Here is a 15,729-nt window from a genome sequence, read left to right on the forward strand (position 1 = left end):
TGGTTGTACTGTGAAATACGTCAGAGCAGCTTGAGTCCCAGAGTCAACTTAATCCCAACTTGAGTCCCAGAGTCAACGAAGTCAACTTAAAATAAAGAAGCTGCAAAAGTACGATGGCACCTTACCATCACCTCATGTTGTTTCCATTACCATTTGTTATCTACACCACCAGACCCTTGTTCTCCCACCCTCATCTTCCTACCTGCGGGTTTCATATCGACTCGCGTGCTTGCAAGTCTCATGTCGCCTGTTGTGCCTTCATGACACTGACGTTCAGCTTCATGATCTTTTCAGGAACTTGATTTTCTACATAAAAAAAATCAGTTCGAAGCGAGAACAACTAGGAAAAGAACAGAGGTCATAACAGATTTCATTGGATGCTCACAGTGATTTTAAACAGCTGAAAATGTGTTCATGAGATCACATACCTAAGTGCAGCATGGAGAATGAATAACGCGCATCTTTTTATAAGTTCTTATGTAAGTACGCATAACTTACAAAATACTCTTGGCATTTTAACACATTTGTCTTGTTTAAATCGAGCTTTTGTTACCTCCGCCACCGAAGGTGAAGGAGGTTATGTTTTCACGACTTTGTCTGTTTGTCTGTGTGCAGGATATCTCAAAAAGTTGTGGATGGATCCGTATGAAATTTTGTGAACAGGTTAGGTGTGTGACAAGGACAAACTGATTAAGTTTTTGTGAAGATCCGGATCCGACTTCTACAATTTTTAAAGCGATTCTTCACCATTGGGAGATCGGGCTAAACCGATATGTAACACGATATCTCAAAAAGTTTTGGACTGATTCGGATAAAACTTGGTGGACTCGTTGTGTGTGTGGCAAGGACGAATTGATTCGATTTTGGTGACGATCCCGATCTGAATCTGGATACGAGAATTATTTAATTTTTAAAATGATTCTTCACCATTGAGAGATTTGGGCCAAAAATGATATATAGCATGATATTTCAAAAATGTATTGGGCCAGATATGTTCTCATGGATCAGGCAATACGTGGCGGAGGCATGCGCTCTATGCAGTGCCCTTCTAGTTTAAGCTGCATTCAGTTCTCAAAGTGAGTATTTATTATTTTAGAACATCATGCTCGCTGAAAATCAAAATTTTAACACAATTCCTCCAAGGAGACTAGATAATGATAAAACTCTTTTACCCAACTTTGTTATTAATTCGTAACAAAGTCGACGGGACATTCTTCATCATGCAAGGACTTTCCTTGGCCAGTGTGAACTTTTAACAAACTTCAAGGCCTCAATTTGAAGCTTGATGGAGTACTGCTCTCCCCTTTGGGCTGGCACCCCTGCCTTACACCATGCTGTTCTTCATGCTGGTAGAAAGTAAGACCCTCAAAATCATTGGGATCTCCCGTGATGAAGCTCAATATCTCTGCTTGTTACTTTCGAATCGTAGACAGGTACTCGTTTTTGGTCTTGCACCCTCTGCCAACTCTTTTCTCTGTCCCTCCTCTGTTTCTGCAGGTAATTTTCTGCTGTAATCCTCTTCTTGTTAAACTCCAAAAATCCAGGCTCACTGCTTACCTCCAATCATTTGTTCCTCTTTTCTCTCACCTATGGAACCAACTTCCCCAGTCTATTCAGTACCATTCTCCCCTCCAAGTCTTCAAGACAGCTGTTCAACCACTACCTCAGGTCATCCCCCATCCACACACCCATAATATTTTCCACACCAAGTTACCCCATTCTCAAGCACTCCCTTTTTCCAGATTATTATGATTTTTTCCCCCTCTCCCTCACCTCTTTTTATCCCACCTGGAACATAGTTCAGGTGAGGTATTAGCATCGCACGGTGTCCGTCATGTCAGGCAGTCAGTTTGTAAATACTCGGATCTTCTTCTCCGAAACTACACACAGTTTTGTTGAAACTTTACAACGAACTTCAACACGGGTAATGAACTAAAATTTGTTCACAGCATTAAAAAAAAAAATCAGTCTAAACTAAATAAACTTGAAACATACCAAATACCTGTTTGGTCACAATCCTATCAGCAGTTCCGGAGAAGAATTTGTAAGTGTTTACAGACAGACAGACAGACAGACAGACAGACAGACAGACAGACAGACAGACAGACAGACAGACAGACAGACAGACAGACAGACAGACAGACAGACAGACAGACGGACGACGTGCCATGCCATAAGCTCCCCGGAACTACATTCCAGGTGAGCTAAAAAAGAAAAAAATCAAAGCGTAGGAATACATGAGGTCATTTGCTATTGCCATCTGAGCAGGTCATCGAGGCTAAATTTATAATTTGGCCTGAGCTGTCCATACAATGGCCTGTTCCAGAAGGCAGCCTGGTATCATTAACATCCACAAGAGTTACCGTAGTAGATGACACGTCCAAGGGCATTCCACTCCAAAAGGACAGCACACCTGAGTTATTTTCCTTGGAGAATAAATCCAGACTAGACAGTTCAAGATAAGTGTGTGACCTCTGAGCTATTCTGTCAGTCAACGGTAGACATAATATATGACACCATTATGAGGGATGTTCAAAAAGTTAAACGAACTTGATACTCACAATTGTGCTAGATATGCCAACTTTTTAATCCATACCGTACTATGAGAGAGCCGTTTGTCTGTGTGTCTTTGGTTGTTATCTCCAAATGTGGGTTTCAGAAGGTGGAATGGAGCCCTCCCAGGTCTCAAAGTTTCCGTGTGTGTGTGTGTGTGTGTGTGTGTGTGTGTGTGTGTGTGTGTGTGTGTGTGTGTGTGTGTGTGTGTGTGTGTGTGTGTGTGTGTGTGTGTGTGTGTGTGTGTGTGTGTGTGTGTGTGTGTGTGATATGGGATAGAATTGGCAAAACCCAACAATCAGCAAGGCAAGGCGAGGGCGCCAGGCCTCATTCTAAACCTGAAACCTGTGTTGAGCGGCGCAACTCTGCCCCTCTCCCCCCCTCCTCTTTGTGGGCTTCTGACACACCAAAGCTGCCGTCCCTGACTCGGATCTCACTTCTATCAAAATTATTGTATTCGGTGCAGTCCTGGATCCCACGGGACTCAGTCCCATGTTGGTGGAACTTGGTAAAAAGGGAGTTGCCAAAGTTCGGGTTTTCATTCTCAGCATGATGGGGTCGGCTAAACCCAACAAGCCGCAAGGCCAGGCAGGTCACGTCACAAACACGGGCCGATCAGTGTGATTCCAAGTGACACATGCGCAGGCCTCTCCCTCACTAAAGCTGCTGTTCTCGGCTCAGTTATCACACTCATTGAAGTTGTTGTATTCAGCACGGTCCTCGATTACACAAAACTCGGTCTCTCGTCCTCATTGGGCGGGAACTTTGTAAGAGGGAGTTCGGCAAAGTTCGGGCCTTCTCTCCCGGCAGCATGGGGTCAACAAGTCTCGCCAGCTGCAGAGCCAGGCCATGTCACAAGGCATGTCGATCGGAGTAATACTGGGTGCCTCATGCGCACCTTGTCCCATCAAAGCTGCCGTTTTCAGCTCGGTCTTCACTGCCTTGGAAAATGATGGGTTTGACGCGGCCCTCAGTCCTTTCCATCCCAGGCGAGCGGGAGGTGGAAAATCATGCCACCTACCATCGCCGCCATTGTGTGTGTGTGTGTGTGTGTGTGTGTGTGTGTGTGTGTGTGTGTGTGTGTGTGTGTGTGTATGTGTGTGTGTGTGTGGGGGGGGGCAGGGGTGTGTTTGTGTGTGGGGGGGTGGCACGGGTGTGTGTGTGTGTGTGTGTGTGTGTGTGTGTGTGTGTGTGTGTGTGTGTGTGTGGGGGGGGGTGGGTGTGTGTGTGTGTGTAAGCGCGCACACACAATTTGCTGTTGTTGGCTTCTATCGCCACATGTGGTGGGTTTCATTCATTGCCTGGTGCTGTTCTTACCCTTTTGTCATTTTGAAAAAATCTATTTTTTATTTTTCTATTTTTTGTGGGTTCCTAAAATACTTCCCCACACCCACTAAGGAATGGGATTATTTAGTATTATCTTTAACATAGTTGCAAAGACTCAGGCATTATAAAGGGATTAAAAAGAGGGGAAAAAATCAAAAAATTGAATATTTTTTTTTCAAATTTTTCAAAAACTTTTTTTGCTTAAACCACTCTCTGGCAGTCATTGATGGACCTCTGAAAGTTTGAGGAAGAATCGTTCAGCCATCTCAGAGAGAATTGGTGACACACACACACACACACACACACACACACACACACACACACACACACACACACACACACACACACACACACACACACACACACACACACACACACACACACACACATCGATATATGCTTCTATTTTTGCCAATAGATGTAAAAAATCTCGTATAACTTCTCTTGTGGCCCCGGAACCAAACAAAAAATGTATATTTATCGTGGCCCTCACAGCCCACACAGCTCCCATTCCCAGCACCAATCCTCCCAAACATGATGAATGGTAAATATTATCATTTTAAATATGAGGCCCGGCGAGGAGGAGTGATGTAAGCGACATTTTTAATGATATGATGATGACAGGCTCGGATGATAGGGTAAGGGTTAAAATAGTGCTATATGGCATTAACTCCAAAATGGCCGATGTGGCCCTTACATCACTGCTCCTCGCGGTGCCTCATATACCCTGTGCATTGAAAAATCCCAGAAATGACCTTCCCTCCCATCGTTGTTCAGAAGCAACAAAACCAGACACGGTGTCTCCCTTTGGGAAGTCTACCTGAATGTTGGTAATGACAGCGTCGACTTATTGCGGACCACATTAAATACACCGCCAAGCCTGCTCTGTCCACACGAGGTAATCCTGCAAGGTTCAATGTGCACTCACGCTCAGCAATGCTTGAGGGTTTGGGTGGAACACGCCCATCTATAAATCTTCAGCCCTTGTACCTGTCCACATCCTCGGCAGTTTGTTGTAAGGTAAGCTGCAAGCTATCAGCTTTTTTTCGGCGAGTTCAGAAAGTTCTCTAACTCTTTTGTTGTACAGAGGCAAACCCCTTTCAAGCAAGTGCGTTTCCAAGTATTTTCAGCTTCTTTTAGATGATTTTGTGAACCATTTTGGGTAACAGTCCTTATCTGACGTGCATGATGTACAGTATGTTCAGCTGCCCCAATGAACCCTGGTGCTGCGGGTTTATGTGCATGCGTGCTGAGCATTCTGGGGCACATTATGTCATTTCAAAAGTTGCATATTGTGTTGAAAGTTGCATCCCTCTCCCTTCCACAGATCTCCTCATGTCTCTGTTCTGCACTGTTTTTTCATTCCCTCTCCCCTGCCCCCCTCCCCTCTTGTCTCCTGCAACCCTTGTTATATGTTTTGTGTGTTCGCTCTCATATGGGCCTCGACAGTGTATACAAAAATAAAAAAGGAGCCATTTTGTTATTTCCCCTTCATTTTTTTTTTTTTTGATCCTTCCACTTTTTGTGGTGGTTTGATTTTATGCTTTGAACTGGCCATGATCAACAGTGCATCGCCTCTGCTATCAAGTATGGGGGTGCCACTGATTCAGTGTCCCTATTACCAGTACACTGGTACTCATTTTGCTGACCTCAGAAGGATGACAGGCTGAGTCAACCCCACCTGGTGTTAATTCAGCAGTTAACGGGGCTCAAACTCAGGACCCTCTAAGATCCCATGCCAGCCACCATAACCACTAAGTCAACTCCAGGCTAATGCCCCTGAATACAGTTATATTATTATGAGAAGTTAATCTTTTAAATCACACAAATGTACTCATCATCAAGCCTTTCCTGTGAAGGATAAAGATCCCAGAACTTGTAGTATAGTTTTACAAGTCAGAAAAAGAAAAACGTTAAAAAAGGAAATGTTGGAGTGGAATCCACATTAGGTCAGCATTCTAGTTTTACTGTTTCAATCCTGCAGGATGTCGAGGCTTCATTTTGTTAGGAACACAATGAATTAAAGATGATATACCATTCCAGTGATGTCATGCAGAAGCACAAGCTCTAGGCTTGCTCGTGACTTATTGGTGATTCTCCTTTGAGATAGGACTTACAGTTATGTATCACTGGTCGAGTTCCAACTAAATCTATTCGGGATTTTTGGAAGCTCTGTCTTCTTTCCAGAGGCCACGGGTTTCTCTGGCTCATTGCCTACATGACATTACTGTGGATATTACCAGACTGTGCCGACTACATCCAATAATCTTTTATGTTTCTGCCTTTTTTTTTACCAAGCACCTTCACATTTGTATAACTTGTCATTATGTTACAAATTCCATGAAACATAATATGTTAGAAGACGATAACTATGGGATGAGCATTTTGAAGCGGCGAGAACAAGAAGTTTTTCTTTCATACAAAGTGGAGGCTAATGTTGAACCAATTAATACGACACTGGATAAATCCATCCTCAAGGTGATTAACCGCAGCCTTGAAAACGTGATACTCAATGTAATGGCAGCGGATGGGGTGGATATGTTTAAATGGGATTTAGATATAGGTACCTCGATGCATTGGAGATTGAGTGGGTTGGTGTGGGGATATTGGCTTGTGTTCATGGTAGGTACAGGTGGTGAACAAAAAAAATGGAAACACCAATGTAAAGTCACTTAATAGGGCATTAGGCCACCATGTGTGGCCAGTATGGCCTGTATGCACCGTGGCATAGAGCCCACCGGCGTCTGGAATTCTGCAGGAGGAATGTGGCACCATTGCTCCACGAAAAAGTCAATCAACTCACACCTGTTTGACGGAGGTGGAAAACGCTGTCGCAGGCATCGTTCCAGAATATCCTATAGATTTTTCGATTGGGTTCAGATATGGTGACTGAGAAGGCCATGCCATTTGAAAACATCAGTGTCATGCTAATCAAACCATTGGGCAACCACATATGTTCTGGATGGGGGCATGGGGGGGGGTCTCTTCTGGCAGCCATGCTACAACCAGGCCTGTGCAGCATTTTTATACATAGCACTAAGCATGCTGGGATGTTATTTGATTCAGTCAGGGTCAGAAGAAGATCAGCAAGACAAACCACAGTGAGATCTCCAGAAAACATTGACCAGGTACAAAACACGTTCACATTGAGCCCAAAGAAGTTAATAAGACGAGTGTTGAGGGAAAGTGGAATAAGTTACCATACAATTTAGGCAATTTTGAAGAAGAACTTGGGATGGAAACCATGCAAACCTCACTATGGTCAGGAGCTGTTTCCAGATAATTGTGACAAGAGAAGAGTTTGTGAATATTTCCTCCAGTTAATTGATGACTGTGCACTGTGCAGGTGTGTTTACATGACATTATCTGGTCTGTCGAGGCTGTTTTCCATGTTGGTGGTTTTGTCAACAGGGATAACTGCCGTTTTTTATTTTATTTAATGTACCAAAGTCTTCACAGAGCATTGATGTTGCTGTTCAGCAGTTTCTTAGCAAGGGTTATGATAAACTTGGTGGTTTGCTATTGCCTTACCAGCATTGGTTGCTCCATGCTCCTTCTAAATGCTCCTTTTAAATGCTGAGCGTCAAGCAAGGAAACACTATGTACCATTTTCTAGGTCTTTGGTATTACTCGGACGGGGTTTGAACCACCGATATCTTAGAATCAAGAGCGGATGCTCTAATCATTATACTACCGAGTCTGGTTATAAGTTCCATTATTGGTCAGGAAATGATCCAGAAACAATCGTCAAAACAGCCAAAGTCAATGGACCTCGCATCCTCCGTGATGCAATGAACGGATCGAGGTTCTTGGAAATGATACAAAACTTTCTTCCAAAAATTTAGTCGTGGGAGAACACAGAGGAAAACAATTTTTAGGCAAGTTGCTACCCATCCACACTTGTTAATTGTAGATCGTAATTGGTTGTCTTGGTCTTCATTTCCTTTCCATTCACCAAGTCCACCAGGAGGGTTCCCTGATTTAAATTAAACTAAAAGTGCAATACGTATGTCACACGTCGATGTTGTTACCTGCACCACCAAAGGTGGGCGAGGTTATGTTTTCACCCCTGTTTGTCTGTCTGTCTGTTTGTTTGTGAACAAGATATCTCAAAAAGTTGTGGACGGATTCGGACAAAACTTGGTGGACATGTTGGGTGTGTGACAAGAACAATTCCATTCGATTTTTGGTGAAGATCCAGATCCACATCCTACCTATCAGTCAAATACAAAACGTAAACCGTCCAGCCTGACGAAGGTAGGTGTTCCACCGAGTGCCGTTCGAGTTACGTATTAGACGAATTTGAAGATCATCGAAAATGAAATATATTGTCACTGGATGTTTCAAGATTTGTTTTTGAACTTTTGAATACGGTATCTGAGATTTGAATTTCATTCATTCACTTTGTTAAGTTTTTCAATGTATGAAAAAGAAAAAAAGTTTTTGAAACACTGTTAATACTTTCTTTTGGACCAAACGAGAATGTCTTTTTGATGTAGAGGTAGGTGCATGTTCTTCATGATAAATGCATGCGATATGAGAATTTGAGAGCAGTTCTCAGGAAATTAGTGTTTCATTCCTGGATTTATTAATTTATTTTGTTTAAAAAAAAAATCTTTTTAAATACTTCCAATTTCTTGATTGGAGTTTCATTATTTATTTGTTTATTTTTTATATTATTTTAATGTTGTGAACAATTAATTTTTAAATAAATCACACACCAAGTTAATTGGCCGCACCTCCGTTAAATTGAGATTTAGAAGTTATTGGAATGTATTTTGGTTCCCATTACACTTGAATGCTTAGTATCAGACTCTGGAGCTTTATTAACCTCCGTCATCGAAGATGTATGGAGGTTACTGTTTTCACCCCTGTCTGTTTGTTTGTTTGTTTGTTTGTATGTGAACAGTATTATGGAAAAACTCCTGGACGGATTTCGACGAAACTTGGTGGGGGGATTAGGTATGGTCCAAGGATCATGCCATTAGATTTTGGATGTGGTCCAAAGTCCAATATGGCTGCTATGGCGGCCATTTTGAAAAAATATCTGAATTTTTGTTTTTTCATTTCTACATGTTTTAAGTGATTTCCAACCCCAAAAAAATTGTTAGAGAGAAAAAAAAAATTTGCAACTTTTTTTCAAAAAAATTTCGATTTTATTTGAAAAATATTTGAATTTTTGTTTTTGCATTTCTACATGTTTTAAGTGATTTCCAACCAAAAAAAAAATTTGTTAGAGAAAAAAAAACAAAAATTTGCAACTTTTTTTCAAAAAAATTTCGATTTTATTTTTTGGACATTTCTACATGCACGTCGATCTCGTGTAGTTTATTCAGTCGTGGTTCAGTAGAGTGTGATCCGTTTTGACCGACAATGAATAGGACATCAGGTTCACTTACGTGTGACCCAGCAGTATTGGTGGCGGAGGTTTTGCACTCTACCGAGTGCTCCCCCTCTAGTCTTGTCTTTGTTTTCCTTGCTGCTTCTTTCACTTCTCCCACTGCTTCCTGAAACTCTTCAAAAAATCCCTTCCTCACCCAGTAATTACCCTGACTGCTAATTTGTAAATGTTGAAGAAAAATAACTATTTAGCAAGCCTGCCATCCGACTTTAATTAACAACCAATCTCCTTGTGCTTTTCCTCAAGGTGCCCACACTTGTCTTGTCTTGACCTGTTTTACACTTTATGTACTTAAAATAATTCCTTGCTTAATATTCTTTGCCATATCCTTTCATGTTCTCTTTTGGCTTGTCGAGTTCTTTTCTTAACCTCCCTCTGTGTTACCCCTATATTGATATGAGTTTGATTGCATTCATGTTATTGTATACTTTAATAAATGCCTCAAGCTATCCTTAATAGCGCTCCGTACCTACGTGCTAAACCACCTGGTCTCTTTCTGCCTTTGGATTTACACCTAATTGAAGTATATATTCATGTAGTGTCAGAGGCGTCTGTTAACATAGACAGCTCTGAGCCAGAGGTCTATATTCCGATTCATGGGTTTATCTACAAACTGGTTTAAAAAGCAAACCTGGATTACATCTAGAAAATTCTCATCTGTTCTGCCCTTTACTTGTTCATGGGCTCAATTTATCCCGAGGAATTGAAAATCCCTGATTAATTATTATTAATACCCTTCCCTTTCCACATTCCCCTCTGCATTCTTCATCAGCCCTCCTTTCCTGTTCATCTCTCAAACCAGAAGCCCTATAAAAGCCTCTGACTATTCCACTTTTTTTTTTTTTACAATTTCTGATCTCTATCCACATGGAATCCTCTACATTAATTACCTCATTAATGTCATCCCTTTCTCTCACTGCAATGCTGTATTTCATTCAGATTGCTATTGCTATACCACCTCCTCTTGTCTATTTCCTATCACACCTATCCAGGTGTTTCACAGGCAGTAGGATTCATTAATTTATGTGCCATTCCTCAGATGGACATTGAACTGGGTGTCCCATCTGTTGGCATGAGTTGGTGAATGTTACAGACCCCATGGTGTCTTTCGCGAAGCATAGGCGAGCTGTCTTCAGCAATGAAGCCAAATTCCAAATTGCTGCCCGAACTACTGCTGGGAAGGCAATGGCAAACCACTCAGTATGTCCCTTGCCAAGAAACTGCTTCGGCAGCACAGACGCTCTGTAACAGAGCATGTTAACATCAGAATCACAATCACACCTATACATTCGTACCTTTCCAGTCATGTCCAATTTATCTCCTCATTAAAACAAGTCTCACTGCAACGATATCATACTCCTCACTATGTACTTTAGTTTTGAGATCTTCCAATTTATTCTTTAAACTCCCGACATTGGCATTCAATGTTTTTTTTAACCTTTCCTTTCCTGTAATTATTTTTTGTTACCTGGCCTAACCATTCTTGTTCTCAGTAGCAATTCCTTCATTTACAGCTTCTCCACTCTTGACTAGCCCCCCCCCAAAAACCCTTAATTTCTTTCTCAATTCCCACTGCAAACCTTGCTGCCCCCTTTCTGTTTAGCCCTGGCTATTGTTCTGGAAACACTCTCATTGTCCCTGAAATGATTCCCATTGGTTCCTAAACACAAAACGTTGTTTCCAACACCATTCTTACAAACATAGGTTCAGATCTTTTGCATTATGTATGAATTATATTCCCTCTCCCATTCTCGGAAGAATACCATAAAACATTACCCTTTGCTTCCAGTCAACTACCCAATATTCCTGTATCAAATTTTTTAAGCCTCTGAGTAAACTTACCCTACATAATTTGCTCCTAAGTGACAAACGTCTTCCTTCCGTCTTCCATCACCAGACAGTCTTCCTTCCATGATCCGACATGATGTCATTTCACCTTCCTTCAATATCCCTAACTTCTGCTCCTTCAAAACACAATACACCATTCTATGTCTACAATAACAATACTTCCTGCAGAATTAAGTCTCCACATCTTAACCAGTTTCATCACTAATAAAATCACTTTACCCTCACCCCTGCCAGAATTCACCCCAACCTCACCCCTGCCTGCACACAAAACAACCTCATCCCTGCCTGCACTCACTCCAACCACATCCCTGCTGCACTCACTCCAACCCACCACTGTCTGTATTCGACCACCCTCACCCCTGCCGGAATTCACCCCAACCTCACCCCTGCCTGCACACAAAACAACCTCATCCCTGCCTGCACTCACTCCAACCACATCCCTGCTGCACTCACTCCAACCCACCACTGTCTGTATTCGACCACCCTAGCCCCTGTCGACACTCACTCAACCCTAACCCTTGCCTGTATTCGCTCAACCTCATCCCTACCTTAACTTTTCCTTTTCTCATGTTACTATTCCTATTGCTGACCCTTCAATCAACTGTGAACCACTTTTGTTTGTGGAAACACAGGATGTGGTGAACCAGTTGAAAAGGGGTAAAGCTCCTCGGATCTGTGGCATCCATGCTAAAATTTTCAAGACTGGTGGAAATGCTGTACTTATGTCACTGCATGCAGTTCTGTGCTCTGTTTGGAACACAGGTATTGTCCCAACTGACTGGAAGAGTTGTTGTCTATCTCTGGAAAAGGAAGAGTGATTGCCAGGTGACGCTGTTCTCAGTGTCGGGTAAGGTCTTTGCTCGGATAATTCTTGAAAGGGTTCGCCACCATCTGCTTGAGCACCAGCGTCCAGAGCAGTCAGGCTTTACACCAAAGATGTCAATGATTGACCGTATCCTTGCTCTCCGGGTTCTCACTCATTGAACACAGATGAGAGTTTTTGCAGGACCAATGTTGATCTCTACAAAATGTTCGATTCAGTGATTCGGGAAGCCCTCTGGAAGATTCTTGGTCTTCATGGGGTGCCGACCCCGTGCTTCATGGTTGTAGCAAGTTGATCAACATCTCGAGGAGATGGGATGAGTCAGGCATCTGCCTGGGGGATGGCCAGACGGAGGCTGCTGCAGTACCGGTGGAAAGTGGATGCAGAGATGCGCTGCTCCAGCGCATTCTCCCATACCTGACCTGATCTGACCCCTGCCTGCACCTGCTGCAACCTGCACTTGCTGCACCTCAAATTTGAAAGAACAGCAATAATAATATCATTAATAATAAAATAATATTATATATTGGAGTAATAATTATAACAATGATAGATTTTATCTGCTCTCGTTCGTTTTCTGGCTCTTGTAATGCTTCACACATGGTGTTGAAATACTGTACAATGCACTGAATGTCCTTTCAACCATCTCATTCCTGGAATACTTCTGAAACTATTTTTTGTATGGTACTTTGAACACTCAGCCGCTGCTGTGAGGTATCACAGACATTTCCTATAGTTTCCTCATTGGTGACTGATTTATAGTGGGTCTCCACCCAACCCCATGAAGGATTGATTGATCCAAAAGTATATTGATTTATAAGTTTGGCATTGTACCAAAACTGGATGCCAGGACAATTTGGTATGTCCACCCATTATTGTCTATTACGAAGTCTTATGAAAGTTTTGATGAAGGCTTTCAAGTAACTCACTCACGTGTGTCGCTACAGAGAGTAACGGAAGAGTGCTTGTTGCATATTTGGTAGTTGCCCCACATTTAAATTATGACTCAAGGCTCATGGGTGTACCCCAGTTAAGTAAAGAGTACACAAAGGTGAAGTTATCATTCTGCCAAACATCTCACATCCTGAGCTCTTCTTAACACAAATCTTATACCCAATCTCTTTTTCTTCTTCCTCGCACAATTTCCGTTCCAATTGCAGTGAGCTCGCAAATCTGCACTCCATGTGCCGTCACCCGGTCTGTAGAGAATGCCAGCTCACTATCGTAACCTCTTTCTGCTCTGTAGCCTCATTTTATCCCGCAGACCCCATAGCTCATTCTGCAGAGCACTTCTCTCCGTCCACACCACATGTCCCACAGCTCTCCAGCGATGGCGTGTGCGTTGCGACAAAGTTTACAACCGACTCGGACATAGTTTTCACTGGATTTGCTCTACTTGGACTTGAATTCAAAACCTTTAAGGATTAGAACTTTTTATCATTAAATCATTAGAGACTTCCTCTTCCGGTTACCTGGTTGTGGTTGCTTCTGTTGGTCCTCTGAGAGATCTGCTTCCAAAACAAGCTCGGTAATCGTTTTGGATTCATCTGTGTTGCTGTAAATCTTACGTTCTCTGTTCGTGTCGATTGTTGTTCATATTGAATGTTCACTCCTGTGTATTTTTTCTGCTCATTCAAATTATCTCGACCCTCCGTCTCAGGCTCGGATCGTTTCGGGCAACTCATTTTTAACCTCCGCCATCTTCGAAGATGGATGGAGGTTACTGTTTTCACCCCTTTCTGTTTGTTTGTTTGTTTGTTTGTTTGTGAACAGTATTACGGAAAAACTCCTCGACGGATTTCGACGAAACTTGGTGGGGGGGGGGGGGTTAGGTATGGTCCAAGGATCATGTCATTAAATTTTGGACTTGGTCCCCCCCCCCCAAAAAAAAGAGAATTTTTTTTTTTGCATTTCTACATGTTTTAAGTGATTTCCAACGCCCCCCCCCAAAAAAAATAGAGAAAAGCATTTTTTTTGCATTTCTACATGTTTTAAGTGATTTCCAACCCCCCAAAAAAATTGTTAGAGGAAAAAAAATTTTTTTTTTTTTGCATTTCTCCATATTTTAAGTGATTTCCAACCCCCCCAAAAAAAAATTTTTTGAGAAAAAAAAAATTTTGCAACTTTTTTTTCAACAAAATTTCGATTTTTTTTTTTGCATTTTAAAATGTTTTAAGTGATTTCCAACCACCCCCCCCCCCCAAAAAACAAAATGTTGGAGAAAAGAACTATAACTCTCAGCACTGTTGACATTTAATGAATAAGATATAAGGTTCACTTGAGTGACCCAGCAGTATTGGCGGCAGAGGTTTTTCACTCTCCCGAGTGCTCCCCCTCGAGTTTTTTGCTGTTTTCTCCCAACTGTTTCTCATTCCCACAACTTGTGTTTCCAATTATCTCTGTCACATTAGTCACCACTCTAGGTTTAATTCCTTCCTTATATCCATTTTACCACCCCCTGCATTCCCCCTACCCCTCATCGTTACCTGCGCATCCCATGTTGTCCATCTCCATTTGTTTTCTCCCTTGGCCATGCTGTAGGCATTTCCCCCCTTCTCTTTCCAATGTTCCTCTTGTTATGTTGCGTCCTGGTCCGTTCTGTGTTCTTGCTCTTCCACGAGCCTTGACTTTGCGTACAATTTGTTTTAATGTTTTTTTAATTAAACGCACCAGGTGAAATGATGCAACTTGAAAGTAAGATGCTGTTCGATAATTAATCAAAGTACCTTCTTTCTGAAACCTATTAGTGAGTCAGCCTGCATTTATTGACATTTTGATTGCAACGCATCCAATTATCCTGCTTTCAATCGGTCAATTTCACCCACACACTGTGACTTCTGGTAACCCATATGACTATCACAGTGTGACCACTGCTTGGCTTTTTTCACAAGATCTTGGGTATTCGTTGTTCACCTTGGCGTCTTGGTTTTCTATAGGTTTTCTTGGCGTATAGGTTTTCTATTATCATCGCTTTTCCGAAACCTTGTGAATTCTTGGCTTTTTTCATTGGCTCACCTTGGTATTTATGAAAATGAGGAGTGGTCACACTGGACTATCATGAACCAATTTTCATCCAGTAATAATCTTCCTTCCGTTATATACACATAGAATGGTGTATTATACCTGTTGTTCACATTATAGATATTTAATATACGTAGTTGTGTTTCAAGACGAAACTAGAAGGGCACTCAGTCAAGCGGATACTTCCACCAAGATGATTAGTGTACGTTTTGTATCCCACTGATAGGTCAGAGCTGGATTCAGACCTGAACTAAAATTTAAACTGCTTGTTACTGTCATCTCCCCGACTCATTCACAAAGTTTCATCCCAATCCGTTCACAACTTTTTGAGATATTATGCTGTATATTAGTTTGGCCCTATCTCTAAATGATGAAGAATCACTTAAAAAAAAAAATTCAGATCCAGATCCGGATCTTCACCAAAATGGAAACAATTATTTCTCGTCACATATCCAACCGGTCCACAACCTTTTGAGATATCGTATTCACAAACACACAGACAAACAGACAAACAGGGGTGAAAAAATAATGTCCATCCACCTTCTGTGACGGAGCTAATCGGAAAAAAAACATCACATGAGCTTGAAGTTACTCAATGAGCCAAGTTCAACTTTGCTTGAATCTTGCTCCAAGGAAAGGAAGCCGCACCAACGTGATATTTTCCTGGATAAGAAAACAATACTTTTCAGTGTGGGGCTTTGTGTGGCAGGGATGACCGGTCATTGGCAAAATGCATGGGTCAATGAGGCAGTTGAAG

At 41.9% G+C, this 15,729-nt stretch overlaps 1 protein-coding gene across 3 annotated transcripts in view; it reads left to right on the forward strand.

The window, feature by feature from the left end:
* LOC147015429 (uncharacterized) overlaps positions 1–15,729 on the forward strand; it is a 165,903-nt gene that overhangs the window by 119,909 nt on the left and 30,265 nt on the right. The window lies entirely within an intron of this gene.

Source organism: Eptatretus burgeri, chromosome 12 (assembly GCF_056783735.1).
Source record: "Eptatretus burgeri isolate ZD-2024b chromosome 12, Ebu_testis_v1, whole genome shotgun sequence".
NCBI lineage: Eukaryota > Metazoa > Chordata > Myxini > Myxiniformes > Myxinidae > Eptatretus > Eptatretus burgeri.